At 37.4% G+C, this 12,325-nt stretch overlaps 1 long non-coding RNA gene across 3 annotated transcripts in view; it reads left to right on the forward strand.

Moving 5' to 3' along the window:
• Window positions 1–12,325, forward strand: part of LOC115845398 (uncharacterized) — a 94,964-nt gene that overhangs the window by 57,176 nt on the left and 25,463 nt on the right. The gene's annotated exons all lie outside the window — the stretch shown is intronic.

The raw sequence follows: 12,325 nt of genomic DNA on the forward strand, positions 1-12,325 counted from the left end.
TGCATATAGAACGAGGCCAAGCAGAGCAAAAAGATGGAAAGAGAGCTAGAGTTCTGACATCATTGGAGCCCCTGTATATCCAGCCATATCTGAAGCTTCATGGGCTTCCCAGACAAGTGAGCCCCTCCAAGAAAAGGGCGGTAGGTTTGCTTAAGCTAGTTCATGTGCAACTAACTGAAAGATTCCAAAATTGTTTAGTAAAATAAGACATTCCAGAAAAAGTGCCTTGTTTATCCTGTGGCTTCATATTTCCCCCGGCACATTGTCATGTATCCCTTAGGAATGTGTGAGGCCTTATAATCTTTATTTCAGAGATGCTTTAACTGCATCTCTAACTATTCTTCAAATCGGCATCGATTTGGAACACTTTTGCTCTAAATTTCCCCCAGCCCCTCCTCAACCTGAGCTGCCTGTGAAGAGTTTAAGCTCTTTGCCATGTCATATCCCAACTACCTGTTCCCCCCACGATTCTCCCAACACTTACAGGTTTGCTCCCATGCCTTCTTGGGTCCTCTGCTATCTACTTAATATCACTCTTTGCAGATCTCACTCTTCCCTGCCTCCCTACCCTTGCCATCTTGATTACGGACAGTCTAACCTTTGGAAAAATCAAATTCATGAGATGTTAGGAGGGAAACGTGTGACAGATTTCTGGGGTCAGAGCAGAGAGGAAGATGCCAGAGTGGCATGCCGTCACCAGAGCAGTCTGGGAAAATCCCATGAAGTGGAAGCGGTGAGGCTGGTTTTCAGGAACAGAAGGCAAAGGCAGGATCCCAACTCCAACACAACCACCATGAAACCTTCCTCTTTTATTAAGAAACTAGGGGCTTCCCTGGTGGCGCAGTGGTTGAGAGTCCGCCTGCCGATAAAGGGGATGCGGGTTCGTGGCCCGGTCCGGGAAGATCCCACATGCCGCAGAGTGGCTGGGCCCGTGAGCCATGGCCGCTGGGCCTACGTGTCCAGAGCCTGTGCTCCGCAGCGGGAGAGGCCACAACAGTGAGAGGCCTGCGTAATGCAAAAAAAAAAAAAAAAAGAAAGAAAGAAAGAAACTAGGTACCTATAGCACTATACTTAAATGCTATAGAAGTACACAAAAGAGGTAGTAGACAGGTCCTAATTTCAAGGCAGTTTTAATTTAGCTGAAGGATAAAGTAAAATTTAGAGAATGGTCACGAGGTAAAACATCACAGTGCATGGCGGAGCAGAACAGAGAGCATCAGACTAGTAATCAGCATATGTGGTATAAGGGAATGGCTGAGGGCCTGGAAGTTCCTGAAAGAGGGAGTCTTGGAGGAAATGAATCTTGAGCCAGGCCCTGAAGGAAGTAATTGACAAATGTAAACTCTCCAGCTGGCCACAGGGGAAGAGGCTCTTTCTGCAGGGGTTGTGTAACTCAAATCTGCTCTGACCTGTTTGTGAAGAGGCAGGCCAACTCTGCAGCTATTTAGCCTGCATCTGTAAGGCTGCACAAAACCACTGTTTTGGTCAAAAGAATTCAGTAGTTTGGCACTGGGCGCACCCTGTAGATGATATCATGTCTGTAGATCAAAGTCGGGCTAGTGTCACCTGCAAGGAAAAGAGTTGAAAAATAGTTTCTGTTATGGGTGGGGTTTTTTGTTTTGTTTTGTTTTTTTGCCTTCTGTTTCCAAAGTTAAATTATTTTATTTAATTTATTTTTTTTGGCCGCTTTGGGTCTTCATTGCTGTGCGCGGGCTTTCTCTAGTTGCGGTGAGCGGGGGGCTACTCTTCGTTGTGGTGAGTGGGCTTCTCATTGCGGTGGCTTCTCTTGTGGAGCTCAGGCTCTAGGTGCACAGGCTCAGTAGTTGTGGCTCAAGGGCTCTAGAGCGCACCAGGGAAGTCCCTCCAAAGTTAAATTTTAAGATAAAGATTTTCATCTTGATTACAGTTCTTGGTAAATAGATGTCATTTTAAAAGTCTGATTCCTTGCAGTGAAATGCAGAACTTATGGCCATACAAATTCTTTTTGATATGTTAAATGTGCTAATTGAAGCAGAAGTCCTCTATAAAACACAAACAAACCTACTTTTTGCCTTAGGAGCAGAAAGCTAAAGAGAGACATAATCGTCGAGGTTTGCAGGTTGTTCTCTCCTTGCAGGAGATATAAGCTGAAACAGCTAAAATGTTTTTATAATGAAAACACATTTTTAAGTTTCTTATTCTGGCAAGATAAAAACAAGTTGTAAAGAAACCACTTCCGTCAAGACTAGAAGTTTTGGCCTTCTTGCCATTGTTAAAAAGCAATCCAAGAAATACTATTTAAGGTTAATTTTGCTGCCCTTTTAAGAAGAATTTTGAAACCATAAAAAGCCTGTAAGGGAAAACAAAACAATAAGCTGAATTGGAAGGGTGAGTTCCTCTTTGGCAGTAAGTGTCAAATTACAATGTCCCCTGTCTGAGGATAAAAGGGAGAACTGTGCTCTTAGAGGCTGCCAACATCTAACTTGACAACCACTACAAAAATTTAACAGTAAGTGAAACTGACGGCCTACTTCACAAGATTGAGAATACATCTGGACTTCTCCAGAAAGACAGCCGGACTAGAGTTCATTTCCCTGGAGGCTGGGCTACAGCAACACCTAATGAAAACAATGATGGGCACATATTTATTTCGAAGGCATTTGTAGCCTGCGTTCTGGTTCCAGTCTTACCGCAGAAGCAAGATCAACTTTCACATCTTTTCACTAAATGGATGGGATGTGAAATTACTCACATTGACAATCAGCATTCTCAAGGGCTCCAGTAATTACATAGCCCAGCACAGCAGGAAAGAGGCACTAACAACAGCACATAGACAATTGGTTACCATCAGTCTCCTCTGGTGCTGGCACATGTATCTGCAGTAAAAAAATTGAGGTCTTGGGTAAAAGCTACTCCTTCCAAATCCAACCAGCAGAATGCAGTTCGCAGGTGATTTCTTCTCCAGCCATCTTTGGAAAGTTCATGCACCCATATCTAATCATAGCCAGGATTTGTGGGCTGAGAAACCAAGGGCCTAACCTCCTGTCTCATAATTTCTGCCTACCCTCCCGCATCTCACTCCATTCCTCCCATTTTTTATTCTGCTCCATTTGTGAGATGAGAGCCAAAGGACCTCTTTCACAGTGGACCATAGTGGACAGCTTCTTTTTCATCTTCATCTTTAAAGGTTCAACCTGTGTAGGATGCTCAGATTGGAGACAGCTCCCAGCTCCTGCCTTCTTAATTGTTTTGTCTCAAATACACCAGTCTATGTTACAGGGACAAAGAATGAAGACAAAAGTAAGCTACTGTCAAGGTAAATTAGGACCCAGGTAGAGAGCCTGTGGAGTATGCATGTGAGAGAAACTGCTCAGAGTTTCCAGACCTCAGATTTGTCTTGCAGTCACCAAAAGCTGATCCAAGACTAATGAAACATTATACTCAGGAAGGTGCCCATAAGGTCAGCTTCCTCACTATTATAAGAATGATTTATTTCCTCTAAAAGATTCCATCTAATTCAACCAAAAGCAAATTTAATAAGAAGCCCTTTATGTGTTTGTATAAATATAACTTAAGTCGGAAGTTGCTATTTTGACAGTTTGGGAATAAAGGTATAAATGATGGGAAACAATTCTCATGAAGTACATTAAAATTTGGATTAAAAATATTGCAAGATCAGGTTCACCTTTTGGAACTTTTGGTTCAGTTTAGGATCTGGGCTGTCGATCTATCAATAGAAAGGCACATTTCTTTCATTCCTTTCCATGTCCAAAGTTAAAATAAATAATAGTAAAATGTTCCTATCCATGTTTGGTATCAAAGAATTTCCTTTTTGCAGTCCCAGAAAACCAGAGAGGAGAAGAAAACCAACATTTACTGAATGTCAGGCATTATTTAGGTACTTTACATACAGTATATATTTCATAAATGTTATCTAATTTAATTTTTACAACACTGAAGAATTATTAAACCCCAGAGTGTCTGGTTCCTACGCTTGAGAGCCTCCCTCTGTATTCCATATGGCACACGGTTTGCCAATTTTCAGAGAAAGAGAATATAACAAAATTTACTTGACAGTAAAATCATAATGAATAAAACTTGATCTTCTATTGTGATCAAAAAGGCACTTTATCTCAAGTTTGATTTCTCTAAACAGCAACTATCATGGCTTAGCTTTATCTTATTTATTTATTTATTTTGGCGGTACGTGGGCCTCTCACTGCCGTGGCCTCTCCCGTTGCGGAGCACAGGCTCCGGACGCACAGGCCCAGCGGCCATTGCTCACGGGCCCAGCCGCTCCGCGGCATGTGGGATCCTCCCGGCCCGGGGCACGAACCTATGTCCCCTGCACCGGCAGGCGGACCCCCAACCACTGTGCCACCAGGGAAGCCCAGCTTATTACTTTCACATACATCATAGTTAAAAATAAAACAGGAGTAGGTAAGGCTGCAACTATACTATTCTATGTCATATTCTAATATCAAATTATTTAATTAATTGCTTTTTCTAATAAAATGAGAGGCCAGAAAGAAAAAAAGGTAGTTATTTGAGAATTTTGGTTGTGTGGATTCCATATAGTATTTGCTATTATATACCTCTTTGTGTAGATCCATTATGGCCTGCTCTCAACATTTGGCCATAAGAACTTTAAGCAAAACAATATTACGGGCCTTAATTCTCCCAAACAAATGTTTTGTTTTCGAGTTAACTATGACCTTAACTAATAGTCGAAAACATAAACAGGTTCAAGAAGAGTTGAGAAAAATTTGTGGATCTCAGCTGCCTAATAGATTAAGAGGAATTAAGTAATTTGGGGGTACATCCCTAATTTCTGAGAGCATTATCATGGAAAACCACCACTCTTCCCTCAGAGAATATTAAGAGAAAGATTGCATTTTTAATGCATTTCTCAAGTTAATTTCCATCATCTTTCCCTCAAAACCCATTTTGCTTCTTAACTATCTAATCTGTTAATTTTATCATCACTTTTTAAGTCTCCCAGGATAAAAATCTTAGAATAGCATCTCCCAAAATGAGTTCTGTGAAATACTAAGGCCTGTGATATAGTCATAAGGTTCTACCAAATGAGGAATCTCTTTCGGGAATCCTAGATTAAAGAAAATTATACAGGTTCCACTTCCAGTGATGGCCCAGGAGCTCATGTTAGAACAACGCTTCTGCAGAGAAAAGCTAAATTCTTGAGAAAATATAATTCTTGAAAACTATACACAAAAACTGGAAAAACTGAATGCAAGCAGATACTGAACGTGGCCAACACTATGAAGAAGGGGATGGCATGGGATGAACTTCCCATTTTTATAGCTGTTGGCCTTGGTGTACAGCAGGCCCCTACAGACAGCTGTGCCAAGCAGAGTGGCTAAGATTCAAATAGAAACTCAGTATTACTGAGTTGAAGAACTAGAAGACAGAGTTCTGGGTGACCACAGCAGCTAGAAAACGGAAGGCATTTCAGAAAGGAGAGAACCAGAAAGGGGGAGGCCCACATTCTTTATATAAACTCTGCCCAAATCTCTGTCTGATATTTGTACCATGCATGCATGGGGCAGACTCCAAGCAGCCCAGCTAAGACTAAAATAAATAAACTGAGATTTTAGTTGATGCCCTTCTCAAGGAAGATAGTTTGCAATTTGATTTCAGCCACGTTATCTTTCTGCTAAAACAAAAACTGAAAACTCTTTAAAGGAACATGATAGAATTCAGAGTATCTACAGTGTATTATTCTCAATGTCCAAGGATTATAAAAGAAAGTAAGCTCACAATGAAAAGATATGAAATCTCAGCAGAAAAATAGAAATTCTAGAACTGAAAAATATATCGTAAAATGACACAGATTTCTTTAATGCACATTTTAAAAATGTGTTCATGTGCATCATGAGGGAAATGAACTATGGAACTGTTGCCCAAATTTCATCACAGAACTGTAAAGAACACAATAGAACACAGTTTGAATAATACTACCTTAGACATTCAAGTTAAGGTGTCTGTGATTCGACTGTAAACAAAAGCTTTAGGGCTTTGGTTTGACTCTGGTACTGAATCAGTATTCTGTAGGGCAGATATAATTCTGAGATATGGGGCAGAGAACAACTTTGTATTAAGTGCTTGTTATGTGCCAGGCAGTATCATTTCATAAAATAAGTTTTATTGTTCTTGGTTTAATATAAAGTATTTTACTAATAAGAAAGTTGAGCTAAGAAAAAGAACTTCTGTGTTCAAGGTCATCAATTACTAAGCATAGACCAGGATTCAAACTCAGTTCTGCCAGAATTCAGAGTCCAGACTCTTCATTCTATTCCCTTGATACTCAAAATATGGGGTGTGAACCAGCAGCAGGAGAATTATCTGGGAGCTTGTTAGAAGTGAATCGCAGGTCCTGGTGAAGACCTACTAAACCAGAATCTGCATTTAACAAGGTGCTTGGGAAGTTTGTATGCACATTAAAGCATACAAATGCTTTGAGAAGCATTGGTCTCTACCAGTGGTTCTCAAAGTGTAATCTCTGGACCAGCAGCATCAGTATCACCTGAGGACTTGGTAGAGATGCAAATTCTTGGACCCAATTCTAGAACTATTAAATCAGAGCATCTGTGTTTTAACAAGCTCTTTAGGTGATTTGATGCACACTAAAGTTTGAGAGCCACCAGTTGATACCACGCTGCCTCATATTAAATTACTGAAAATCACGGAACCTGTCTAGTTAGGAGAGTGAGTAAAAGGCAAAAGTGAGTGAAACTTGGATGGTGAGTAGGATCCAAAAATAAACTAAGACCTGGTAGGATAAAGTTTCAAGTAATAACCTATATGAAGAAAAGCATAAAATATTACTGGAAAACATAAAAAGTTATTAAGTCTAAATATGGAGGAAATGCCAATGCTTTACAGATTAACATTCCCATTTAATATAATTAGAATTACTATCCTAGTAAGAAGATGCTTAACAAAGGAATTTTAAACTTCATATAAAAGAATAAACAAGCAAAAATAACCAATAAATTTTTGGAAGAAAAAGGCTAATTCTAGCAGAAATGAAAGCATGCTATAAGGCTACAATAAATAAAACACAAGAATTTATAACTAGATCAATGAAATAGTTTATGTGACTCCCAATGTAGTGATTTTCAAAAAGCGGAGCTTTTTCCAACAGTGCATGCCATTCATTGGAAATTCTAGTATGCCTCCATTTACAACCCTCCTTGTAAATCACTGCATGTTGTGAGTTTGAATTTTGTGGAGACAGAAAAAACACTAAGAGCCACTTCTCCATAATAAGAATTTTATATATGATTAAAAGTGTATCTCAAATTAACAGAGGAAAGTCTATTCAATAATTCATACTGAGGGAAATGGTTAATTATGGGGGGAAAAAAATAAGTTAGAGCTTCCCATCAGAATTTGTACCACATATATTCCAGGTTTTAAAATAGTTTAAAAACACACAACATAAAAGATAGATTTGGTTACATAAAAATTCAAACTTCTGCATATCAAAAAAAAAGCCACAAAAAATTTAAAAGGCAGTAATAACACAGTTTGTGACAATTATGGAGAAAAGGTTAACAATCTTAATATTTAAAGCATTCTTACAAATCAATGACATAATCAATGTCTCAGTAAAAAAAAAAAGAGGCAAAGAACACGAACAGATAAGTTGTGAAAGAATACAAATGTCAATAATTGTAATTTTTAAAAATAAGAACAGGGTTAGAGTAAGCTGTTTTGATAACAAAGATTAGAAAGAAGGATGTCATGTTTCCCTTAAAAATTTCTTTTCACAGAAAAATGCTCAATGTGAATTGTATTCCTTACTATGTCATATTTAAATATTTGTTTTCATTGCCATATAACTGATATAACATTATATAATATATATTAACTTAAGGTATGCAACACAATGATTTGATAGTTTTATATATTGTAAAACAATCACCACAATAAGTCTTGTTAACACTATACATAGTTACAATGTTTTTCTTGTGATGAGAACCGTTAAGATCTATTTTCTTAGCAACTTGCAAATATGCAATAGAGTATTATTAAACATAATCATCATGCTATACATTACATCCTCAGTACTAATTTATTTTATAACGGGAAGTTTATACCTTTTGACCTCCTTCACTCATTTCACCCATTCCCACCCTCCACATCTGGCAACCACCAATCTCTTCTCTGTATCTATGAGTTCACTTTTTGTTTTATTTTGTTTTGTTTTAGATTCCATGTATAAGTGAGATCATACAGTATTTGTCTTTCTCTGTCCAGTTTATTTCACTTAGCATAATGCCCTCAAGGTCCATCCATTTTGTTGCAAATGGCAAAATTTCCTTCTTTTTTTATAGCTGAATATATCCTACCATATATATATCACATTTTCTTTATCCATCCATCCATCGATGGACACTTAGGTTGCTTCCATATCTTGGCTATTGTAAATAATGCTGCAGTGAATATGGAGGGGGTGCATGTATCTTTTCAAGTCAGTGTTTTCCTTTTCTTTGGATAAATGCCCAGAAGTGAAATTGCTGGATCGTACACTAGTTCTATGTTTAATTTTGTGAGGAACCTCTATACTGTTTTCCACAGGGACTACACCAATTTGCATTTCTACCAACAGTGCACCAAGGGTTCCCTTTTCTCCACATCCTCGCCAACACTTGTCATTTATCTTTTTTTTTCTTGTAACAGCCATTCTAACAATGATGAGGTGGTATCTCACTGTGGTTTTGATTTGCATTTCCTTGATGATTAGTGATGCTGAACACCTTTTCATGTACCTGTTGTCCACCTGTATGTCTTCTTTGGAAAAAGGTCTGTACAGATCTTCTGCCCATTTTTTAATCAGGTTGCTTGTTTGCTTTTGAGTTGTATGAGTTCTTTATACAGTTTGGATATTAATCTCTTACCAGATATATGACTTGCAAATATTTTCTCCCGTTTGGTAGGTTGCCTTTTCATTTTGCTGATGGTTTCCCTTGTTGTACTAGGAACTTTTTAGTTTGATGTAGTCCCACTTGATTTTTGCCTTTGTTGCCTTTGCTTTTGGTGTCAAATCCAAAAATTTTTCATCACCAAGACCAATGTCAAGGAGCTTATTGCCTATGTTTTCTTCTAAAAGTTTTATGGTTTCAGGTCTTTCATTCAAGTCTTTAATCCATTTTGAAGTTAATTCTTTTGTATGGTGTAAGATAGGGGTCCAGTTTCATTCTTTTGCATGTGGCTGTCCAGTTTTTGCAACACCATTTATTGAAGAGACTGTCCTTTTTCCATTGTATATTCTTGGCTCCTTTGTCATAAATTAATTGATAATATATGCATGGGTTTATTTCTGGGCTCTCTATTCTGCTCCATTGATCTATGTGTCTGTTTTTGTGACAATACCATACTGTTTTGATTAATAATTATATTCTAAAATATAAACCACTAATAATAAACACAAATTAAAACACATGTTTTTACTTAAATTTGGTTATTTAAATTTGGTTAAGATTTTGCCAGGTAACACATACATACCAGAAAGTTTCTATATGGAATGGCAAAGTAGCAGAACTTTTCTAGAAAGCTAGTTGATAATGACTTCATCCAGTAATCCCACCCATGGAAATCCTAACCAAATAATCAGAGTTTATCCCATAAAAGCAAAAAATTAAAAACAGTTTAAATGACAAAACTCAGAAAAATAATTATAGATACATGATAGTAGATTCATTAGCTATAATATTATGCAGCCATCAAAGTCATGCTTTCAAAGAAAATTTAATGATGTAAAAATAGCTTAATATAATGTTGGGTTAAAAAAGGCAAGATAGAAAGTTATATACCATAGAATTTAAATTTTGTACAAAGTGAAAATAAGCTAAAATATTAAAGGTGATTTTTCTCTGAATAGTATAATGAGGGTGATCTAAATTTTCTCCATTATTTTCTCTTTAACAATAAACATTTATTACTTTGATAATGTGGATTTTAAAAAGTACTTTTTAGTAAAATAGTAAGAAGAGGATTCATGAAAACTCATTTTTTACCATCACTACCAGTGCAAAAAGAGGGCTATTTCTTATAGAATCAATCAATTAAAAGATATTTATTGGACCAACCACTGAGTTATATGCTACTAGGGGCAAAATAAAGAAATAGTCACTTTCTCTGGCCTCAGTTATCTTAAAATCCCAAATGGAGACATTCTCTCCAGTCTGTATTTTATGTGTACATATGTGACGAGAAATAAACAAGCAAACAGTGCCCAAAAATAACCCCCAAAACGAATTTTCACTGATGTTACTGATTCAAGACACGAATTTTCACTACTCTTACTGATTCAGGACACTTCTATTACTGTGAATCTCAGAATTCTGATCTTAATCATTGCTCCCTGCTGACTGTTCTGCCCCCTTTGTTCCCTCCTCCTTTCCCTGTTTATTGACACCAGTTCTCTACTTCTTCCAGACTCCTCTCTAGCCACACTTCCCCCACATATATTGATATTTTTCCCCCATGCCTTCCATTAAGTGTCTGCTAATATAGAACAACACGTATCAACATTTGTCAAATTGGTTGACAGTTCTTATTTTTACATTTCTTTTTGCTAAGAACTGTGATGGTTCTGAGATTTCCCCCCACTTGCAAATCAAGAAGTTAGCCTGTCACAGTTTCCTGGTTGCTGGCAGAAGATGTAACACTCCAAGGTCAGAGACAAAGGATTTTATTATTCATGGGACATCTGGCAGCATGGAGCTTCATGATTCCATTGGTTCCTCTTGCCCCCAAAGTCTCAAAGAGTGACACAAAGGGGTCTAGGTGGGTGCTGTGCACGCAGTGGATGTGCCTCAAAGCTGAGGAACCTTAAGTTTAGGGGATCTGAATCTTTAAATGGACTGCAAGCAATCCTGCCCAAACTTTGCCCTGGAGGGAGACATTATATTATTATACTTGACAGTAAACAAACTTGTCCTTTGCACCAGAAGGGGATACAATCTCTATCTTCTAAGGCTCTTTAACTTTACAAATATCCTTGAAAAGTTAGACTGGGACAAAAGCTATCAGTGCCTCTGCTCACAAGATAGAGAGAAACATGCAAGACCCGTGGAAAATTTTCTCCCAGCATCTTTTCCAACATTTTTTGGCAACTTTTTATTTTGATACAATTTCAAACTTAAGTTGCAAGCAAGAATAGTTCAAGGAAAGCCCTTATACCACTGTTTGCTAATTACATGTTGTCACATTTGCTTTATCAATCTGTGTGTGTGCATGAGTGCACACATGCATTTTCTGAGCAACTTGACAATAAGTTGAAAACATCTTGCCACAGGGTGGAGGTTTGTCCCAATGTTGGTGATGTTAAATTTGATCCTTAGGTTAGATAATGTCTGCCCAATTCTTCTACTGTAAAGTTATTCCTTTTCCCTCTGTAATTAGTAGTTTATTGGGAAATACTTTGAGACTAGGTAAATATGCTGTTCCCCATAAAAAATTTACCCACTGGTTTTAGCATCCATTGATGACTACCAAACTTCATCATTTCTTCTATATTCTTATTGCCTTGCTACTATAAAGAAGAACTTTCTCCTCTCCCGCATTAATTTTTTAATTTATTTATGTCTGTTTGGGCTCATAGATTCCTATTTTGCTAAACAGGTTATAATCTATCACTATCATTATTTCTTATGATGCTCAAATTGTCTCATATTTGGCAACCAGGGGTGTCTTCAAGCCGTCTCTAGTACAACAAGATCTTCTAGGCTCATCTTATACTTTTCCCATTTCAGACGTGGAATTACTCCTTTTTCCAGTGGTTGCTTTCAGTATTTTGAAATCAAGATCTTAGCTCTTAATGTGCTCATTGCTACTGGTGTGATGTTGTTTCTGGGCTCTCACAGCAAGCAGTCTCTCTCTCTCACACACACACACACACACACACACACACACACAAAATCATAAGTTAATACTCATATCTCGAATTCCAAACCAACTCTTTTCCTTTATTGAGATATAATTAACATGTAACATTGTATTAATTTTAGGGGTACAACATAATAACCTGATATATGTATATATTGAGAAATGATTACCACGAGTTTAGTTAACATTCATCACCACAGTTATAAGTTTTTTTCTTGAAAAAATAAAAGATGAAAACTTTTAAAATCCACTCTTAGCAACTTTCAAATATACAATATACTTTTGTTAACTATAGTTACAATACTGTACATTACATCCCCAGGACTTACTTCTCTTATAACTGTAAGTATGCACCTTTTGACCACATTTATCCAGTTCCCCATCCCCCTAACCCCCACCTATTGGTAACCACAAATCTGATCTCTTTTTC

The sequence above is a fragment of the Globicephala melas genome, chromosome 20 (assembly GCF_963455315.2).
Source record: "Globicephala melas chromosome 20, mGloMel1.2, whole genome shotgun sequence".
NCBI lineage: Eukaryota > Metazoa > Chordata > Mammalia > Artiodactyla > Delphinidae > Globicephala > Globicephala melas.